Below are 24,633 nucleotides of genomic sequence, written 5' to 3' on the forward strand. Positions count from 1 at the left end.
GTCACATCATGTGACATAAGTGCAAGATCAATCTCAAGCTTCTTAAAATCAATTTCAAAGACCCAAGTGGCTTCATCTTTAGGTAGAGTATTCTAGTTGATTAGGTGCTCCATGTAAGTTCCCTATTGTGTGTTTTTTGCATCCCTTGAATCTAGCACCTTCTTTTCTTTGTGCCTTGATTTGGAGCCAAGGTCAAATAAATGACCATCTCTACAAATTCAAGAACTCTTTTATATTCCTCTGTATTGGAAATTTTTTATTGCACCAAATATAATACATTAAAAATAGGAGAAAGAGCTATGTCCTCTGGTCGGTCTACCTCATAGGCATTATTTCCATATTTTGCCAGTATTTTACAAGGACTTATTCTTCATATTTGTAACCTGTTGGGCATGCCCTTTTGAAGTCTTTCATTATTCAAGTGAACCATTACTTCATATTGCATATCTTTCCTCTTGACATCAACTTTATCTTTTATTTTCTTGGTATTCTCTATCAGAGTTTGTTTGACCTTCTCATGTACTTCTTTCATGGATTGTGGCAAACTACTCAACATAAATACACTCCTTTCCATGTTTCCAAGGTCTCTAATTTCAAGGATACCTCTGGGATGAAGTCCATACACAATCTCAAATGGGATTTTTCCTATTGGTCTATCCATAGGGTCACTATAGGAAAATTCTACCTGGTGAATCACATGATCCCAAGCTTTTCCATACTCCTTTGTTAAGCACCTCAAGAGATTTCTAAGTGTCCCATTGACTAATTCTATCTACCCATCTATTTGAGGATTTTAAGAAGACCCAAATACATTTTAGTGCACAATCTCCTCCACAAGATTTCTAGAAGTGTTCCATGAACTTTGTGTCTCTATCATACACTATACTAACTAGTAAGCCTTGAGTTTTGATTACTTCTTTGAAAAAAAGTGAACTATGTAACTAGCATCATGACTCACCTTGCAAGAAATAAAGTGACACATTTTTCTTAACTTATCTACAATAACATAAATAATGTCAAATCCATTCCTTGTCTTGGGAAAACCAAGAATAAAATCTACACTTACACATTCCCATGTCCTATAAGGAATTGGAAAAGGTTGGTAAAATCCTACATTTGAATAAGTCCCCTTATCTTTCTAACATATAGTATACTTCTCTACATAGCAGAATCTCTATACCAACTCTAAGGTCTTATTAAATGTGATGTGTCCACTCAAGCATCCATTATGCTTTTCTTGGATCATATTTTCCCCCATTGATCCTCTTGGAATGAATAACTATCCACCCTTAAACAAGAGCCCTTGGAAGGTAAATTCAACATATTTACTATGGAAATGATTATTAAAATTTTGGCATACCTTATGATCTTCTGCAAAGTCTTCATCCTCCTTGTATACCTCCTTAAATATTTCAATCTCTATGATATTTAATTGCACTTCTTGGATTGTTAGTAGCCTTCTACTCAAGGCATCAACAAATTTATTGCATTTCCCTTTCTTATGATTAGTAGTGAATGTATATGTCTAGAAATATGTCATCCACTTGATGTTCCTATAACTTGAATTATCTTGAGAGTTAAGAAAACTAAGTGCTTGGTTATTAATTTAAACAACAAACTCTTTTATCAATAGATAACACCTTCACTTTCTTAATTATATAACACAATCATAAAGTTCCAAGTTGTAGGATGAATACCTCTTTTTAGCTTCATTGAGTTTCTCACTAAAAAATGCCACTAGTTTGTTGTCCTGGCTTAAGAGTGGCCCAACTACTATGTTTCTTGCATCACACTTTGGTGAAGAGTTTATCAGAACTTGGGAGTAGCAACATAAGTTGTGTGGCTACTTTTTTCTTCAAGAGTCCAAATCCTTTGTCTGATTTTTATGTCCATTTGAACTTGATCTTCATCCCTCCTTTGATGATGTTAAGAATTGGAGCACAAATCTCACTGGAATTCCTTATGAATTTCCTATAAAATTGAGCTAACCCATGGAAACATCTCACCTCACTTTCTGCCTTAGGAGTAGGTGAACTAAGGATGGATTCAACATTCGATACATCCATCTTCAAATTACCTTTCAATACTACAAATCCTAGGTAGACAAGTTCCTACTTCATGAACTCACATTTCTCCAAATTGATGGTTCATCATGCAATTTTCTTAATACAATCTCTATATGCTTAATATTCTCTTATTTAGTCCTACTAAAAATCAAGATTTCATCTAGATAAAAAACTACAAATTTATCAATGTAATCCTTGAGGACCTCATTCATGAGTCACGTGACTGTACTAGGGGAATTGATGACTCAAAATGGCATAAAAAGTCATTCATGGAGGCCTTTAGTAGTCTTGAATGTTGTCTTCCATTCATCTCCCTCCTTAATCCTAATTTGATGATATCCACTTTTAAGGTCTATCTTGGTGAAATATTATGCTACTCCTAGATAGTCCATTAGATCCTCAACCCTAGGTATTGGGAACCTATACCTGATCGTGATTTTTTTAAGCCCTTGAATCAATGCATAATCTCCATGTTTTCCCTTTATTTTGTGCCAAAATAGTGGGAACCACACATAGATTAATGATCTTTCTTATCAGACCATGTCTGACCACTTCTTTATGTTAGAGTAATAAGATATTGCCTTTAAATTAAATCATTTTGATTTAATTATTAAGTCACTTATTATTTCTAGTTTAATTAAGCTAAACTTTAGGCATATAATAATTAATTATTTTATTAATTATTATCATGCAACCTAGGTTTTACCCTGTTAGGGTTTTGATCTCCTTTTATAAGGATTGATCTCTTTGTAATTTATTCATTCACTTGTGATAATAGCATTCTCTCTTTTTTCTCATCAAGAATGTCTCATCTATGGATCTAGCAATTCCTGCCTCCATAGTTTTTTGCTTCTTTTTTTGTGATAGGTGTTTGCATGTAGGTGATTCTTGGGAGCTGTGGGGTTGATATTTCATAAACTTCAACATGGTATCAAAGCTATAGATCTTCATGCCCCTATTCTATTTATGATAATTTTGTCTTGGCTTTTAGATTTATGCTTTTTGTTCAAAGGGTTTCATTTTTTAGAGCTTTTTTTGTATTGAATCTAGGTAGTCACCTTTTTTGGTGCACTTTAAGCCCAAACGCACATCACCATTGAGCTCAGAGCGCCCAAAAACCCTTATTTTCATATAAAATTTGTCCAATTTGGACACAGTTGGAATTTGAGGCTAAAAATTTTGCTCCCAAATTGAGCACATTTCTCGAGGTGATGATTTTTAAATTTTACACATTTTCCAAGGTTTCAATTTTTAATTTTTAGGCACATAAATCAACATTTCTCAAAAAAATGGGATTATTGGCATGTTTCCCAAGGAGATGATTTTGTGATTTTTGATACAAAAATTGAGATTTTTAAATACAAATCAAGATCTTTAGGTACACAAATCGAGATAGTTTTGGTACATAACTAACACACTTCCTAATGCAATTTTGGTACTATTGGGCCCACTTTTTGAGGCATTTTGGCACGAATCCTAAGGCAATAAAACTTCTCCGCTTTTCCAATGCTTTTATGACCTACATGTGTTTTTTTGGCCATAACTTGCTCATCCAGACTTTGTTTTTCGATATAAAAGAAGTGTCAAAAAGCTCATTCCGAGCCCATCATGATGGTTTAGTTTATTTGGATTTTTGATGTTGTTTGGTGGCCTATTTTTGCTGTCAAAGTCAGAAGTTATATTTTTGCACTCTGAGAGACATATTTTGTGACATTCTATTTTCTAGATTCTACTCTAGGTGCATCCCATTCAATTTTTTGCTTTTCTACATTCTGATGGATATCTTGGTTGTTTCAAGTCTGGGGATTGATTTTATTGTTTGAGATAAATTTTCATGGGTTACTCTATCTAGTATATCAGCCTTATATCTCTTTTGATCTTTGTTGACATCCTTTTGTAGAATATTTGCAAACGCACTCAGATAAAGTTCCACTATATTGCATTTTAGGATCTTGGACATCTTTATGTTTTGTTGTACTTGCACTACATTATAAATTTTTATGATGGCCATATTCACCATCTTCTTTTGTCAAGTGAGTGTTCCTTCCATGACAGTAGCCTCCTGATGTGTCAATGACACATGCCAATATAGATGTTTGTACTTCTTTTGCACTCTTGATGTTCCTAGTTCTTCTTTCTACATGAGATATTGCATTTAATTTTAGTGTTCATTTCTTAACTCTCAGCATTAGAGGGGGATTGTGTTGGTTCTATTGTTTTCTTGGTTCGATGGAGTGAGCTATGTGTTCAGTATTTGATCCTATGTACTAGGTGATCACATGGGCTGGATACCTATGCATTTTGGTGAGATGGATCATTTACCATATAGACATTCTTTCATTCCTATTTTTGGAGGCCATGAAGATGCCTTCCATCTTTGATTGATTATCTCTTTAGACTTAGTCTTCTCTACCTTGTCATATTCTATAAAGTGGATGTTCTTCAAATCACCCATTTGGTAGTGTTTGTAGCTTCATGCTTCGGTGGTGTTCTTCATGATCATCTTTTGTTCCTATCCTCTAGAACATTCTTTCCATCTCTTTTTGGAGCAGGTTTTTTCCCATGTGATTTTATCTATTTCTCCTCTTTATAGAGATTTGATTGTGCTTGGGTACCTCATCAGGCCTTCTTGTTGGGACCCAAATTTTCTATTAGCAATAGTTTCTAGGTTTTTAGCTACTCCTTAAGTTTATCTTGAGGGGGGTGGTGGTGGTTAGAGTAATAAGATATTGCCTTTAAATTAAATCATTTTGATTTAATTATTAAATCACTTATTATCTCTAGTTTACTTAAGCTAAACTTTAGGCATATAATAATTAATTCTTTTATTAATTATTATCATGCAACCTAGGTTTTACCCTATTATGGTTTTGATCTCCTTTTATAAGGATTGATCTCTTTGTAATTTATTCATTCACTTTTGATAATAGCAATCTCTCTTTTTGCTCATCAAGAATGTCTCATCTATGGATCTGGCAATTCCTGCCTCCATAGCTTTTTGCTTCTCTTTCTATGATAGGTGTTTGCATGCAGGTGATTCTTGGGAGCTATGGGGTTGGTCTTTCATCAACTTCAGCACTTTATTCTTCTCTAGAGTCATCTCATAAGAAAAATTATTAGTTAAGGAAACCCCTGGAATGAAGTCAATTTGATGACTTATTGTCCTCTATGGTGGTAGGGTAGCAAGGGTCCCATTAATAATGATGTCTTTAAAATTGATCCAATATAGTTTACACTTAAATAAGATTGTCTACTTTGTTACCTTTCTTCTCTTCTTTGGAATTCACAACAATAGAAAACCAAATTCCTTCACCCTCTTTGAGAGTATTTAAAGACTACTTTTCACCTACCAATAAAAAATTAGGGCCAATAGACTTACCACCTTCTTCATCTTCTATAGATTAAATTTTGTATGCAACACCATCCTTTTAAAAAGAGTATGTGTTCTTCTCACCATTATGTATTTTTTTCTATCATATTGCCATGGCCTTCCCAATAATAGGTGACATGCATCCAATAGAAAAACATCACATAGTGTGTTGTCCTTATAACTTGACCTTATACTTATATCTTTTTCCTAGTGAAGTCAACTTGAACACACTTACAAATATTCAATATTCATCCCTTAAGTTAGTTAGACTTAACAAATAATTTCATCAAACTAAATATGTTGATTCAAGAAAATCCTTCGTTACTCGACCCACCTCGGTCAACTCTAACTCAGAAAAGACTTTCTTTAGATTTCCTTTGTTAACTGTGTGAACTTGGTTAACACTGCATCCTAAACTGAATTCCTTTGTTAATCGAGTGAGCTCGATTAACATTGGTTCTGTGTCAGCTTCTCTTTGGTACCTGAATGATTTTGGCAAACACTGTTTCCTTGCAAACTTACTTTGGTGCTTGAGTGAACTCAACAGACATTGTTTCCCTGCAAACTTCCTTTGGTGCCCGAGTGAAGCTCGACACATATTGTCTCTAGACTTGGTTTACTCTGGAATGCTAGGCAGACACTAGAAATTGTCTTCATTGCCCAAGTGAGCTTGGAAGACACTAACTAGTAAAGACTTGACATTTTGTGTAACATCAAAGATAATATATAATTGAAAAAAAAAAAAAAATCAACAATCTCCCTCTTTGGTATTGATAGCAATACAAAATGTTATAATACAATGAAATTCTAGAGCAAAATAAAAGTAAGGATAATATCCTTAGTTTTATTTTGATTCTCATCCATGAGATCTCCCTTTGTTAGTGTGAACTCCCTCTGACATCAATCTATGATTGTTGTGACTACAATATCAAACTCAAGTTCATTCTCCCTCTTTGACATCTCTGACATATATAAAAACTATCTCTAATATGTGACAGAAAAATCTCTCTATCAGACATATAATTTCTCTAATGTATGACAAAAATCCCCCTTTTTGACATCTCATGCCAAGGATAAAATTTAGTGAACTTCCATGTACCTAATGTATTGATTTATATGCAATCTTCCCTTTACAATACTTCATCAACTTGACTGATCTTCAACATGCTTGTTTGATGCATCACTAAATATGATTATTGAGCTTCAGATAGGGGAATGACCCCTAGCTTACCTCTTAGACACAAAAATGCATCCATAGGTAATGGCTTGGTGAATATGTTTGCAATCTGTTCTTTTGTATTCACATATTCCAATCTTACTTCCTTTTCTTGCACCAATTCTCTTAAGAAATGATACTTAATTGCAATGTGCTTGGTTTTGGTATGCATCACAGGATTCTTGGAAATGTTAATTCATTAGTGTTATCATAGAAAACAACAACTAGATTCTTGATCTCTTCTTTCATACTTGTCAATAGTTGTTTGAACCAAACAATATTTGAGCAATTGACTACTGCAACAACATATTCTACTTCTGTTGTTGACTGAGAGGTACAATTTTTCTTCTTTCTTATCCAAGATACTATCCTCTTTCCAAGAAAGAATGATCCACTGCCAGTACTCTTCCTATCATCAATGCTTCCTACCCAATCAATATCAATGGATGCTTTCAATTCAAAGTTGCCTTCTTTCTTATACCACAAAGCATAATCTTTAGTACCCTTTAGATAACTCATGATTATTTTGATTTCCATCATATGATTTTCTTTTGGATTAGTAGAGAATCTTTCCACCATTCCAACTGCTAATGCTATATCAAGTCTTGTATGCATCGCATACTGAAGTTTTCCAATCATTGAACTATATGTAGTCTGATCTGCCTCTTTTGAATAATCATCTTTGAAAAGCTTATGTCTAGTAGACATAGGTGTTCCAACTAGTCTATAATCCTCCATTCCAAACTTCTTTAGTATCTCCTTGATGTATTTTGATTGAGTAATATAGATACCATCCTTCTTCTGTTGAATGTGCAAGCCAACAAAGAGTTTGATCTCTCCAAACATTGACATTTCAAATTCCTTACTCATTTCCTCAAAAAAAGATTTGCACAAATCATCATTTTCAATAAACAATGTATCATCCACAAAGATTTCTTGCAACCCAATCTTCTTATCTGGTCCTTCTTTGATGTATAGGTTGTTGTTATCATTAGTTCTTTGAAAACCAGTCTGTATGAGATACTTGTGCAACCTCTCATACCAAGCTTTGGGGGCTTTTTTAACACCATACAAAGCTTTGTGTAGTCTGAAAACCATGTCCCTTTTGCTAGGATCAATGAAACCTTCAAGTTTCTTAATATAGACCTCCTCTTGTAAGACTTCATTTAGGAATGTTGAGTTCACATCCATGTGATACACTTTGAATCCTTTGTGTTCTGCATATGCAAGGATTTTTTTAACACCTTCAAGTCTTGCAATAGGAGCAAAAGTTTCTCCATAGTCAATACCTTCTTCTTGAGCATAGCCCTTACAAACTAGCCTTTCCTTGTTTCTTGAAACTTCTCCATTATCATTCAACTTATTTTTGAATACTCATTTTGTGCCAATTACATTCTTATCCTTAGGTCTAGGAACAAGAGTCCAAGTCTTATTCCTTTCAATCTAATCAATTTCTTTGTTCATAGCTTCAATCCAACTCTCATTCTCTAATGCATCTTTTACAGATCTAGGTTCAAATTCAGTAAGAAGAAATTTACCTTTCAGTTTGTTTCTTGTCATTGTACCAACTGAATGATCTCTAATGAATTTCTTAGGTGCATGATGCCTTCTAACATATCCAAAAATTCTAGGCTCCTTCCTTCTGAAATCGCTAGGTTCACCATGATCTTCTAAATCATGCTCAGGTCCCACTATCTGTGACTCAGGTTGATCAGACTATGACTTGGTTTCCCCTTGCTAAAACTTAGGTCCTTTTGATGACTCGGGTCCTTCTAATGACTTGGGTTGCACTTGTTGCAACTCAGGTTGAACTGGAGATTTTGGGGACTCGAGTGGTGAAGGCTACTAATTGCCACTTGCTTGAACAATAGGAACAATATCAGGCTCATAGTAAATAAATTTTATGTAGTCTTTAGGTTCCTTACTGCTTTTTTCTTCACCCTTTTCTGCAAACTCATCAATCTTCACATGTGCACTTTCTATAACTTTATGAGTATATAGATTTAGACATTTATATTCTCTGCTCTTATTTGAATATCTCATATATATGCCTTCATCACTTTTCACATCAATTTTTTTTTTTTAGACTCCTTCAAAATATAAGATTTACTACTAAATACTTTGAAGTAACACACATTAGGTTTATATCCATACCATAATTCAAAAGGTGTTTGATTTGAATCCTTCATCAATTGAACTCGATTCAAGGTATGAACTATAGTGTTGATTTCTTTTTTCCAGTATTTGATAGCAACATTCTTTTCTATAATAAGGGTCCTTTCACAATCCATGACTGATCTATTCCTTCTTTCGACAATGCCATTTTGTTGAGGTGTACCAAGTGTAGACACTTGTCTTTTGATTCCTCTCTCATTGCAAAATTCATTGAATTCATTAGAATTGAATTCTCCTCCTCTATCTGATCTTAAACATTTCAGTTTCTTTCCTATTTCTTTCTCTATTCTAGCCAGATACCATTTTAACTTTTGAAAAGGTTTTGATTTGTCTTTTAAATACATAACTGTCATCATCTTAGAATAATAATCAACAAATAAAATAAAGTACTTATCTCCTATGTAGCTTTCTATGCCAATAGGTCCACAAAGGTCTATATGTATTAGCTCCAACACTTCTTCAAAATGATAGTTTTTTCTTTTGAAACTTGTCTTGCCTACCTTACCAATTTGACAATTCTTTCAGATGCCCATGCGAGGATTCTTCAGGCTTGGAATGTCTCTAACCCTTTTGTTCTTGCTTATGTTTATTGGGTTATCAAAATTCACATGATATAACCACTTATGCCATAACTAGCTTTCTTCTACTTGAGCAATGAAACATGAAATTCTATTAAGACCTAGGTAGAATAGATTACCTTTTGTTTGCTTGCCAGTCCCAACTAGATTTCCTTTCCCATCCAATAGATTGGCCTTTCTATTAATGAATTCTACCTTGAATCCAATGTTATTCAATTGAGTCACACTAAGTAGATTATGCTTGAGTCCTTCAACCCAATAAGCATTATCACATTTAAGATCATTGTTTAGTGCAATACAACCTTTACCTTTCACATAACATGGTTCATCATTTCCAAATCTAACACTTCCACCATCATAGTGTACCAAGTTATCAAATTTAGAATTGTCACTAGTCATATGGTGAGAAAAATTAGTATCAATAATCCATGTATAATTCTTACTAATATCTGAAATAAGTTCCATCTTATCATTCTCATCATCTAATTCATCCTTAACAACAATGTAGACCATTTCATCTTCTTCTTCACTACTTTCAAAATCTTTAGCAATGTAAGATTTCTTACCTTTGTCCTTGTAGTCCTTGTAGTCCTTGTAGCTTTTGAAGTCATTCTTTCCCTTGTACTTGTCATTCTTCATTTCTTCTTTGCCTTCTCCATTTGGACACCTTGCAACAATTTGACCAACATCTTCACAAGAAAAGAAGATCAAAGAAATTTTGCCTTTGTACTTCCCTTTGACCTGGGGAAATATTCTTGCAAGTAATGCTTCAATAACTTCAATATCTTCATCCTCACTGTTAGATTGCCTTTTAGATTTTGTAGCTTTCTTCTCAAGTGATAGATTGGCTTGAAATGTAGACTCAAGGTTGCTAGTGTTAGGAACATAGTTGTCATAGTTATCTAACTCAAATGTTGTCAACCTTCCGTTAGGATTAAACTACAAACTGAAATAACAATTACATGCAAATATAACCAATAATAGAAAATAATAGATCACATAGAAAATAAGACAAGACACCAAGATTTAACATGGTTCATCCAATCCCTGGGCTACGTCCACCAAATAGCAAGTCCAATATTATTATGATCTAGTGATTACAGCCTAATTACAATCTGTAATCCCTTATAGCTCAATATCGCCACAAGAATCAATTTTTACATCACAACAATGAAACAATCCCTAACCCTAAGCCCTTTTATACAAGTAATTTTATGTCGCTTTAGGGTTACAACATGTTGGCCATATGTACAGTACTTCCCTAATGAGTCACCACAAACTAAAAATCTCCTACTTAGGGACTAATCAGACTCCACACTAGACAACAATCTCCCACTTGGAGACTAATCCTGTAGCAATACCACTACCACATGGGGCTCCGACTAGATCAAACCACCTTGGACTCTGTTGTTCTTTTATTCATGTTCAGCTGAGAAGACCAACCAAAGCTAAAGAGGAATTTAGCTTCTCCCTTGGCACTATCTTTGTAGACATATTTGCTGGATTGTCATCTGTATGTATCTTATCTAAATTTAACTATCCATCATGCAAAATTGACCAAATGAAATGGTACCATAACTATATGTGTTTTATCTTTGAATGCATAGTTGAATTCTTAGCAAGATGAATGGCACTCTGGCTATCTGTAAACAAATAATTATCCTTTTGAGGATGTCTCAATTCTTCTGAGAAGAATTGAATTCATATCATCTCCTTCACTGCCTCTGTACTAGAAACATACTCTACCTCTGTAGTGGATAAAGCATTAACCTTCTGTAACCTAGAAACGCAACTCATGAGTGCCCCACCAACAATAAATACATAACTTGTAGTACTCCACCTAGTATCAATATCCCCTACCAAATCTAAGTCAACATAGGCTAGTAAGTCAGTAGTAGAGCCCCCAAAGTGTAAACAATTATTGGATGTTCCTCCCAAATATCAGAGAATCTATTTGACTACATTCCAATGCTCAATTCTTGGATGACTCATATACCTGCTAACAACTCCCACTACATGTGCAATATCTAGCCTTGTACATACCATAGCATATATCAAGCTTCCTATAGTTGAAGCATAGGGTACCTTGGACATCTTATCCTCCTCTTCTTTTGTCTTGGGACACATCTCCTTAGTCAATTTCAAATGACCAGGTAAAGGTGTGCAGACAACTTTAGCATTCTCCATAGAGAAATGTTGCAACGCCTTCTCAACATAATCAACCTGAGATAGCATCAATTTCCTATTCTTCCTATACCTACAAATATTCATACCAATGATTTGTTTCACTGCCCCCAAATCCTTCATAGCAGATGCATGTGCTAATTGGCATTTCAGCCCCTTAATCTAATCCATGTTAGACCCAGCTATAAGCATATCATCAACATATAAATATAAAATAATGTAGTTGTCATCATCCAACCTCTTAAAATAAACACAATGATCTGAATGACATCTACTATATCCATGGTCATGCATAAAACTGTCAAATTTCAGATACCATTGTCGAGGTGCTTGCCTCAAGCCATATAAACTTTTCTTCAATCTGTACACTAAGTTCTCCTTACCTTTGACCCCAAAACCCTATGGCTGAGCCATATATATCTCTTCAACTAAATCACCATGAAGGAAGGTTGTTTTAACATCAAGTTGCTCCAAATGCAAATCTTCAGTAGCCACAATACTTAAAACAGTATGGATAGAAGTTGTCTTAACAACATGAGAAAATATCTCATCAAAATCAATGCCTTTTTTCTGTGCAAATCCTTTTACAACTAACCTGGCTTTAAATCTTGTCTTACCTCCATCCTCTTCTTTCAACCTGTAAACCCACTTATTCTATAAAGCCCTTTTTCTTCTGCAAGCAACTGGCATAAATCCCAAGTCTTATTTTTCAGCAAAGAGTCCATTTCATCTTTCATTGTAGACTCCCACTGAATCTTAGTATCCACCTACATAGCTTCGTCATAACATTCAGGTTCACTAGCATCAATAAGTAAAATAAAATACAAAGAGTGAGAAAATCTTTGTGGATGTCTAATTTGCCTTGTTGACTGTATAACATTCACTACTGTGTGTGGTATTTGTTGTTGCGGTTGTTGCACATCATGAAGAATTTCTAGAACATCATCTTTTGGAGTATCATCCAGCACTACATAATCATCTTCTTTCTTCTCATGTTGCTGCAATAGATTTTTGTACACTTTCTCATTGAATATGACATCCCTGTTTCTTACAATTTTATGATTTTCAAAATCCCAAAGCCTATAACCCAATTCATTAATGCCATATCCAACAAATACACATTTCTTTGACTTAGCTTCCAGCTTGATTCTATTTTCAGAATCTATATGACCAAAAGCTTCGCAACTGAAGGTTTTGAGAAAAGAATAACTTGCCTTCCTACCAGTCCATGCTTCCTCTGGAATACCACAACCCAAAAGAGTAGAGGAACCTTTATTAATGAAATATACAACAGTATTGATAACCTCTACCCACATGTGTAAGGGCAACCTAGCATGCAACCTCATGCTCCTTGCATGCTCCATGATAGTCTTATTCATGCGTTCAACCACTCCATTTTCTTGTGGAGTCCTTGGAACAATTTTTTGTCTATGAATGCCATTAGTGAAGCAATAATCTTCAAATTCATGACTGCAATACTCGCCACCATTATTAGATCTGAGACATTTTAATTTCTTACTAGTCTCATTTTCAACCAAGGATTTCCATTTCTTAAAAGTTTGAAATACATAAGATTTTTGTCTAATGAAATAAACCCACACTTTTCTAGTTGTGTAATCAATGAATATAACATAATAATGAAAGCCACCAAGGGAAGATGCCTGAGCTAGTCTCCATACATCGGTATGCACAAGCTCTAATTTCTCTCTTTTATTTTCCTTCCCAGTCTTCACAAAACTCACTCTCTCTTTTTTTCCATACACACAACTTTCATAGAAATCTATATTAACACATTTCAGACCTGGTAGAACTTTCTTTGAATGAAGTACTTTCATACCTTTCTCACTCATGTGCCCAAGTTTGTTGTGCCATAACACTGTATCAGAATTTATAGCAGTTATTTGTTCTCCTTGCTCAACTACAACAATTGTTCCTGAACATTCATTTTTCTTTGAAAAAATTAAAGTAGACGGAACAATATGACCTGTACAAAGATATAAGATGCCTACTTTCACACCCTTTTCTACTACAAGGGAACCTTTTGAAACCTTCCAATTTTTATCATTAAAAGTAACTACACAACCCTCATCATTAAGTTTCCCTACTGAAATTAAATTCCTACTCAGCCTTGGAACATGTCTTACCTCATGTAGTAGCCAATTATTTCCATTCTGCAACTTAATCTTAACTTTTCCCTTTCCAACAATCTGATAGGGTTCATTATCCCCCAAATAAACAAGCCTAAAATCCCCTTGGACATAATCAATGAAATAACCTCTATGAGGTGTAGCATGAAATGAAGCACCATAATCTAAAACCCATGAATCATCAACACTTTCTAAAGATAGAAGAAAAGCACCTTCTTCGGATTTGTTACTTACCACATTTGCCTCCTTGTCTCCATCTGGTTTATCTCCTTCATTTTTCTTTTAAATCCAACAATCTTTCTTTTTATGCCCTGGTTTCCCACAGTACTAGTAGTCATTTGGTCCTCTCGATTGAGACCTCCTCCCTTTTGACTTTCCTCTTGATTTTCCACAATTTCTAGAATTACTTCCTCTCTTGGTTGTTCTACCTCTACTTTGTGCATTCAAATAACGTACTGATGTAGATCCACCTAAAGTTTTCCTACAAGTTTCCTCACTCAAAATAACATTGATCACATCATCATATTTTATGGTACTAGATCCAGGAACAGAATTGCTCACAGCCATTACCAAGTCGTTCCAACTTTCAGGAAAAGAACACAAAATCAAGAGAGCCCTAATTTTTTCATCAAAATTGATATCCATAGAAGATAACTAACTAGTAATAGTATTAAACTCATGTAAATGATCCGTAACAGATCCACCTTATGCCATTTTCATATTAAATAAATGCTTCATGAGAAATACCTTGTTTGAAGCAGAGGGCTTTTCATATAGTTTTGCTAGGGTTTGCATCAACTCTTTCATAATCTTTTCTTTTGTAACATTAAATGCCATTGATGGTGCTAGGCATGATCGAATGCTTCCAAGTGTCTTTCTGTACAAAACATCCCGGTCATCATTTGACATAGATCCCTTATTCTTGGTTTTGCCTTCTAATGGCTTGAATAAATCCTTCTGATAAAGATAGTCTTCCATTTGCATCTTCCATAATTGAAAGTTTTTCCCATTAAACCTATCAACCCTCATCTTATCCTCATCTTCCATTGCTTCAACTCAACTATGAGACTTTCTAGCAAATGATAACTAAAAAAAAAGCTCACTCTAATACCACTTGTTAGGACTAAGCTACAAATAGAAATAACAATTACATGCAAATATAACCAATAATAGAAAATAATAGATCACACAGAAAAGAACACAAGAACCAAGATTTAACGTGGTTCACCCAATCCCTAGGCTACATCCACCAAACAACAAGTCCAATATTATTATGATCTAGTGATTACAACCTAATTACAATCTATATTCCCTTACAGCTCAATATCACCACAAGAATTAATTTTCACATCACAATAATGAAACAATCCCTAACCCTAACCCCTTTTATACAAGTAATTTTATGCCACTTTAGGGTTACAACATGTCAGCCATATGTTGGCCACAACATTGGCCATGGCCCAAAATAAAAATTTGGGTTGTTGCCCCAAATCCCAAAGAATTTATGAAGTATGTACAGTACTTCCCTGATCAGTCACCACAAACTAACAATCTCCCACTTGGGGATAGATTAGACTCCACATTAGACAACACATTCTACATGGCTACATAGGTAGATTCGTACTTCTTCTTCCCCTAGTCCCTTATAATTCCTTGACTAGTCTAAAAAACCTCCTTTCCTCTATATCATCGTCTTCATGCTTAGGTTGTTCATGTTCTTGCCTTGTTTCATATTCCTCTTCATTAGTCTGATCCACTTATCTCCTTGGTTCCTCTCTTTCTTTTTCTAAGGCCTTTATCCTTTCAATTTGTTGAAGCCTCTCCTTTCTACTTTGCATATCCTCTCTTTCCCTTGCATCTTCTAACTCCCTCTTCTCCCTTCTCTCCCTTTCCAAGGTTTGTTCTAGCTCATCTATCCTTCTTGTCATTTTTTTTTCTGGTGACATCTCTTTTGGACTCTTAACTTATCTTCCTCAAGGGCCTACTATATACTTTGAGACCACTTGATTCATAGGGTATGAGGATTTTAGGCTCTAAGTCCAATTTGTTGATAAAAAGCTAAAGTATTACTAAGTTTCCTTGCTTGTGACTATGGCACCATAAGACTACAAGAGGCAAAACTTCAAACTAACCCTTTTCGATGACTCCAAACACTTATTCCAACCTAATAAGGTGTGATATAAGTATTTTTAAAGTTATATCCTTTTGTCTTCCTGATAAACCCCATCTTGCTCCATTTAGGCCTAGTAGCCCAATTAAGCCTCCAATAGTAGTTTATGGTCATTTTATCCAAACCTTCCCAAAAAACTTAATAAACAAATTACCTTTTCATATTACTATAACATATCAAAAGTTCACCTGCTATTTTTTTGGATCACTTATAATGTACTCACACTCTAGACTGGTTTTAAAGGTAAAATGACCCATTTTTAAAGGAAGTACCAAAATTCTCAACCCCAATCCTTGTAACTCAGGAGAGAGTTGTACTATGATCCCAATTAAGGATTTCTCATGTCAATTTTGGTTTTATGGCTTCATTTACTATCAAAACCCCAAAACCCTCACCAAATTACTCCAAAACCTAGGGATTTCTAATTGGAAGCTTTCCAAAGACTTATATGATCAAGTAAATGACCCTACACCTTCTTATTGGTCATAGAAGACTAAACCATCATCAGAACATTATTTTTCTAAGGAAAATATCCCAATATTATAAGGTAGTCACCAAATCAATGTACCTTTTATCGACCAACTTAGAGGATATCCTTACAACACTTAGTTCTCCTACCTAATTTATGTTATCAACATATTTTATATGTCAGGAAGGGTCCATTCCATTATTATTGTGGGCTCATTCATAGAATGGATCTTGTTTTCATTGAATCTACCAAATTGTTATGGAAAATGCACTAAGATCCTTAAGTGCAATCAGCACAAATGATGGAACTAATTACAAACTGATCAAATAACCATATAATAACTTGAACAAGAATAAAAATAAGATGTGTGAATAATCTACAATACAAAAAAATCACAAAGATCTTCAAATCATTCACTTTGCAATAAATAAGTATCCTTTTATTGTCAATCTTGTGATCAGTTTGTACAGTCACGTGCTTTTATTCTTCTCTGGTCACCAAATTTGGATAGGCTTGAATAAGGTGTAAGCCAACCTCCACAACTAACTCCAATCATTTGGAGTTCATTAAACATTAAAAAAAACTTAAAATATAGTTTCCCTCCAAAATGCAACTAATTTTTACAATTCAAAATTTGAAGTTGTAACTTTATTTTAACTAACTACTATTTCCTTCTAACCTATCATTACATGGGATTTCATCCTTCAAGGGTCATTTAACATTGGTATTCATGTTATACATCAAATTTGACACTTTGGGTCGCGATTGGCCTATATTACATCAAATTTAGTCCTAGGATCCAAGACCATTAGGACAATTAACCTTTAAATGTTTATCATTGCTTCCAAAGGCTATCAATAGGTCCCAATTGACCTTTATACCTTCAATATTCCATCCATTTTCCTATTATGCCTTAATGTTCGAAATTGATGGCTTGGGTGCTCCTGCACCAACATCCTACTTGCTAGGTATGTCTTGAAGCTACTTATTTAGGCAAACAATCGCATTCTAAGTGCATGTTACTAAATTTTTACACATGTTAAAATTTAATTTCACTAGTGCATCATGTTCCACGTAATGTATACATTCCTTTGTTCTCTAAATTAAATTAGTATTTATTGTAAATCATTTTCATTATGTACAGAAATTAAAGCCAAAATGTTTATTGTATTAATCATCAAATGATATCTACAATTTATGTACAATTGACGAAAATGAAATTAACATGATGAATATAAATGTATCTCCTACACAAGGCTATGAAAATAGCCTCTAATAATAATACTTTATATTCTATAAATATGTAAAGAACATTAAAAGAAAATAAAATAAATATGCAAAGGTTCAAAGGGAACTAGTCACTGCCAATAATGTCTGGTTGTGTCCCTTGCCTTGATCTTGTCGTAATGTCCACTATTTTGAGTTATGGATCCAAGTCCACTAGTTTTGATATTTCAAGCATAAAAAAAATGAGTTAGATGTAATGGATCTAAGAAATGTTGGTATCTCATCTCATGCATATGCATGCTACTCTAAAAGGCATGTTTTACATTTGCATAGAGCTGAGAGAAATATTAGTAAAAGGTCAAACATAAATGTGCCAAATCAAAAACCACATCAAGATAATCTACAAAGTATTAACTATATATGAGCATCAGAGGGATATATAACCTACATAAAACCTTTTGTTTGTATTACACTATTATCATGATCATCAAAGCATCATTCATAATAATAGAGCATTAAAGTGGACAAACTTTAATATTGTTTGAAACCTTTTGTTTCATGTTGTCATAATAAACAAAGTATTGAATGTATGAAGAAGGCATAATCTAGAGGTATGAATAATCAAGAATTAATCAAAATGATGCTAAAACTATGAAATGAATAATATTCCATGTGCAGATAGAGGTGAACATCTACCATGTGTGAAAATAATGTTACTTTTAGCAAACTTCCAAATGATTAAAACACAATATATGATATTATTGCTTGCAAGAGCTCTTCGCATTATTCAAGCATAATAGATGTTCATGTTGGTATGCTTCTCAAATAATGTTCCTTAATGAAAAGAAGTATTTGAGAATCAACTTTCCATTCACTTTAAGTATTTACTACAAAAAATTGTAAGAAGAAAGGGCACATAATGCAACAAGGGAAATCATCACAGTGTGGATGAATGGACTAAGTGCTCACAAATTTTCATCAGCAATAAATTGGAAATATTATGATAAGTATGTTGGTATATACAAATATCTTTTCAAAAGGATGATGTGAAGTCCTACAAGAAAAAAATGTTGAAAACTACAATTGGAACAATTGTTATATTTTCATTGATGTCAAATCTTATTAGTGAAACAATTTGTTATTTGACTTGTGTGTCATATCTAGATGAATGATGAAGAGGATTTGAGAAGTTAGACACAAAAATAACACCTAGAGGAAATGTTTGTTAATCTCATATTGGTTTTGACAAGTGAGTTTCTATACACTTAAGTCATTTACTTAGTTTATGTTGAACAAGTAACATATGTCGAGCATAACATATAAATTAGAGCATGCCAAGTAAATAGTGAGGACCGAATCACTCATGTACCGAGTCACTTATATTTTGAGACACTAAGTGTCGAGAAGACAATATGTGCCAAGCGATTCAAGAACCGAGCAATCAGTACATGCTAAGTCATTCAAATGCCAAGTGACATCATTAAAGTCACAGTATGTGTCAAGCACAAGGACTTCAAATGTCAAGTAACACAATTTTGTCATAGTTGTTTGTATTGGCACAAACTACTATGTAAACCATTTTTGGGCTGACTTAAGGATTGAATTAGGATATTTTGTTGATAAGGACAAATATTAAGTGGGAATCCCTATGTATTTCATGCATCCAATCAGGTAAAAGGAAGGTTAAAGCGACAATATGGATGAATCGTAGTCGTTGATTCATACCTAACCCTAAGTCACCTAGGTCTTCTTAAGGAGGACAAACCCTAAACTTCTTATGTGTGAAAAGAATGAATGAATGATCAAGGAGAGTTTTGCAAGTGCAAACTAGGACATTCATGGTGACCAAGCCATTGTGATCTCAATTGAATTGTAGAATCAATTAAAAGGAGAACAAAGGAAGGAAATATTGAATAGTAGAGAGACATCTAATCAAGAAGGATCAAGTACATCATAGAATAGAGGTGATTTATCATCAAGCATCAAAGTGCTAATTGTAGGATCATTGCTAAGACATTCTAACAGGTGAATCAGTTAAATCTCTTAACAGAGAAGTCCTAGCATGCTATATTGAAATCCTCTAACAAAGTGTTTACTTAATTGTGAGTTCAAGTCCTTTAATTAGGCACACTTCTAATAGGGTGTTGAAATCCTCTAATAGGGTGAGACCTAATAGTCATTGTAAGCTTTTAAAAAGGTAGACCTTTCAGAGGAGATCATGTTTCATGATCAAACATTGAAACCTTCATTGGATACAATTTATTGTTGTAGTAATGAAGGTTTATGGGTGTCATCCCAACCCCAATTTTACCTTCTCATTGGAGGGTTTCTGGGTAATCATATCTTGTTTCATATATGTGTGAAAGCTTACTTGTTTACATGCTTTAGATGTATATGCTTTAAATGGTATTTTAGTTTACTTATTGAATATGTGAGATGGATGTGTGGTGAATATTCTTATGGGTTAAAAGTTGCACTAATTCACCCCCCTCCCCCCCCCCCCTCTCTTCCTTGAGTTTACCTTTCCTATTTGTTATTCCAACAATTGGTATCAAAGCATAATTCTCTGAAAGTGAATCCTATCAATTTTGAGGAAAGATCTTAGAAATGGAAGTCTACAAGTTGGGAAAAGTTATTGCGAACTAGAAGATTAAAATACAACTCATTCTACATTAGTTGAATGAAGCAAGAGATGATCTAAAGAAATCATTGAGAAGAAGGAAGGAAATTTCTATTGAGGAGAAAGACACACAATACTGAGAGATGGATGCTACTAAGCTATTTGCAAATGGAAACTCTAATGAATTTGATGTAGCAGTTGCAGATCTAATAGAAAAGCATAGAACCCTAGTCAAAGAGATCAAAAATATTAAGATAGAGCAAGAATCATAAGCCATATTACTATGTGAGGTGACCAAACAGAAAAAGAAAGCTATGTAAGACAAAATCATGATTGAAGATGACAAAAAGTTTTGACCAGTAGACTGGAAGAGAAATCATCAAAGGTAACTAGCATTGCTAACATGCAATTAGAAACTTTGGGTCAAATGATGATTGCAAATCATGAACTGAAGGCCAAGGTTATTGAAATAACAAAACTAAAGTTGAAAAATGAATAGTTGAGCAATGATCTGAAAAGGAAAAAGGAGTTTGTTGAAAGTTTCAATAAACCAAATGAAGCTACCAAGTACTTTGAACAATTGATGAGATCTCCTAGATCTGACAATGATAAATTTGGATTGGAATACACAAGTACTGAAGAAGGAGAATTATCCAAAAGTGTTGAAGAAAGAAGCAACAAAGGTAAGAATTCAAAACCTACTTGTCATAATTGTGGTAAGAAAGGACATATTGCTAATGTGTGCAGGAGGAAGACTGTAAATTAGAATGTTAAGCAAAAGAGCATAGATCGCAACCATAAGTGTAACAAAAAAGGTCATCAAGCACATGAATGCATAACCAAGACCATACACACTCAAAGATTTGAAGGATATTGTTATAACTATCAGAAGTATGGACATAGAGCTTTTGAGTGCAGATCCAAACCCAAGTGGTCATCAAACAAGTAGACAAAGGTAAAGTACAATGGAAACTCTAATAATTGGGATTATAACTCAAGGTATAGTTGTCACTGCTATCAAGAGTATGGGCATGTTCCAGAGAATTGTATTAGAACACACTTCAGGAGTGACTACAAAAGATGGTTGATTTACACCACATATTTTAATTGTTTGAAGACTAGTCACATCAGTTGATATTGTCCAACAAGGTCAAAGGCACCAAGTTGTGAGTTCAACAAAGGAAAAGGAAAGGCATATATTGAAAATGTCAGAGATGAGATGAACAAGACATGGAAGAAAAAGGAGGATTGCAGTACATAAAGTGTAGATGAGATCACTTCACCCAATGGGTCAGGTGATCACACCTCATCAAACTAAGAAATCAAGAGATATGTGGGACTAATATTTAAAAGATATACCACACATTAGTTCCAAGGATTTAGTTTTGAAAAGATTATATATGCATGAATAAAGATGCAAAGTGTTATTAGAAATCAAGGAAAAATCTTTAAGTTTTGTCAGTTTTTCATGTTACTATCAAGCATCAAAGGTTTCTTATGGTTGCCGAGTAAAATTTTAGTGGATGCCAAGCTAACAAAATTGATTAGTTGAGGTCGAGCTCATAATGGTTGTTGAGTGAATGGAAAGACATGTGGATTATGAGTAAGCTAGAAATCAATTGATGTCGAGCTTATAGTTGTGTAAGCACTTAGCATTAATTGTAGTGTTTTAAGGGCTATTTGATCAATTTATGCTCATTTAACATCATTTAAATTTGAGAAATAAGATGAAGAGCTAAAGATGATCTTGATAATTTCATCTAAGCATTTGCAAGAGATTTGAACAACTATTTGACACCATTTCATCAGGATTTGTAAGGTATTTACTGAGTACCAAGCTACGTAGTTTCAAATTTTGCAAACCCTAGATATATGTGATCGCATCTAGTTCTTCTAAATAATTAAAGGTGTAGAGGGACAAGAGATTCTAAATGTTCACTTAATTCACAATGAGATCAAACAACCTATTTTTAAGGCTACTCTAGATACAGCGTATAAGCAAGATCCCTCTGGTGCATTGTCTATGATACCACTGCAAGTCTTGATAATTCAAGATGTCAGGAATTGTGACAGTTGCAAGATTGGAAGAATAGGTGATATGGAAATTGGAGAAAAATATGGAAGACTATGTGAAAATGGATCATTGAAGGAAGAATGCAATATTGTCGAGAAGAAGGAGTTAACTCGTGCCCTAGATTTTCCAGATGTCTTCAAAGCTAAGTGGATTAAGATTTTCTTAAGCAGAATTCATGATAGCTCGATATGGTTACAAAATGGGCCAGTTAAAATTACAAAGAAAATTGTTTATAGGGTAACAAGGTATCCAACCCTAGATTGGCCAAAGACTATGAGAAGTAACTCAAAGGAAGTCATTAAAAAGAACACAAGGGTTGTATGGAACAAAAGGGAAATGGCAATTGACACAATCACAGACCCCCTGATAGCTTTTGCAGTAAGGGTAATAGCACACAAGTTATATCAATCAAGTAGATTAAGTAGTGCACCTTGAAGTGCAATGGATATGGGCTACAAAATTGTGAAGAAAGATCATACTTATGATCTTGTCAAGTTGTAGTTGCAACAATTGATTGAAAATTTGGGAGCAATAAGGAAAACAAATAGTGCTCAATATAAATTCAGATCTATTCTGGTATGTATTTTCTTCTATGTTTAGAATACATTTCCTACATTTGGTAAGGTTGCATGGAAGACAAATAGATTAATTGTAGTACATAGAGGATAATTCATTGAACAATTAGGTGATAACTTTGAGTCAGTCATGACTAGTTATTTTAAATATTGTAAACAATCTATGAATAAGAGATTAAGGATTTTGGTATCATTAGTGGAGAAACATTATAATGATGTTTGCTTCCTAGTTGATACTGATCACACATATGTTCAAGCAACAATTCTTATAGTGAGATGGCTAAGGCCATTAGGTTATGATATCAATGTTGATGAGGCCTCTGTAGCAATCACATCATTACTTGTAGAAGAAGTGGAAAAAGAAGCCAAAGAATTTGGTAATTATGATTTGGCCAAATAAAAAATCACCATGCCTCTATGATCAGGAAGAAGAACAAACAGGTAAAGAAACTAAAAGAAAATTTTGGTGAAGGAGTCGAGGAAGATGATGAAGAAGAAGAAGACACACAAGCTTAAGTACCACTGGTACTAACACAAGGTCAAGGAGAGGATCAACAAGAAGAGGAAATAGAAACTACAGAAGGTGTCGAGGGAGAAGAAGCCAAGGAAGCACCTATTCTTACTAACAAAAAGAAAAGAAAGGTAAAGACACAAGCAATGACAAAACCAAAGAAGGTTGCAAAACCAAGCTAGCCTAAAACAACAACACCTACCACAAGGGCTAGTACAAGAGTCACTGCACAGAAGGCTAAAGAGGTAGCCAAGCCTAAAGAGTAGCAAGGTGGAGCACATAAAAGACCAAGAAGAAAATATATTGCTCAGGTTGTATCTAATGAGGAGAAGACTGAATTTGATGACAACAGCCAATTCCAAGTGGTGAGTCACAGTCCCTCCTCAAAACTAGATATTTTATGTGAGAACATTAGAAACAATGTTGATTTTCTAGGTTTCTCTCACATTGAATTTGATAATCTTGGAAAGATTGAGAAGAACCAAGTAGAGGAGGCAATATATGCCATGATGGATACTTTCAAGAAAGCTCCTCTAGAAATGTCCAACTCCGTACCTAAGAGTTTATATGACAGAGTTGAGAAGAAATGGCACTATTGTTTAGACACGTAGAAGAAAATTAGGGAGATAGCCTTTGCTCAAGTTATGTCAAAACTTAGCAAGGCAAAAATGTCTAAAGCCATAAAGAAACATGTTGTGATATTTTTACCTAAGTATAGGGAATTTAGCATATTACAGAAAAACATAGAGGATGTTGTACTAAAGTTCAAACAAATGTGGAAAATTACACATGGACTAGCTACAACCAAAGATGATGAACAAGAACCTATTGAGGTAGAAGATTCCTATGAACAAGGAATAGTTGAGGGAGGCACTGATATGAATATTGATGATCAAGCAATAGCTAAGGAAAAGTAGCAACCAGAACATAGTGTACAAGATACACAAATGTCGAGTGCCAGCCCTCCATAGGTGATAGGTACAAACACTAAAACTATCAAATTAAAGGATGTTTCTAGTTCTATTGATCATAAGATCAATCCCCTAATAGAGGAATATTTTTAAAGGATACTTATCCAATCTACACTACAAGACAAATTATGTGACAACCCTATATTGATAAGTGTAGATAAAATTAAGAAGTCAGAGACTATGACTATAGGGGAGGAAGTGAAAATACAAGAAACATCTACAATCACTCCTCAAGTCACAAGTGTACAACCTTCACAACCCTTAGTTGTATATCAAAGGA

Source organism: Cupressus sempervirens, chromosome 6, assembly GCF_028749045.1.
Source record: "Cupressus sempervirens isolate cs-2001-9-10 chromosome 6, ASM2874904v1, whole genome shotgun sequence".
Classification (NCBI taxonomy): domain Eukaryota; kingdom Viridiplantae; phylum Streptophyta; class Pinopsida; order Cupressales; family Cupressaceae; genus Cupressus; species Cupressus sempervirens.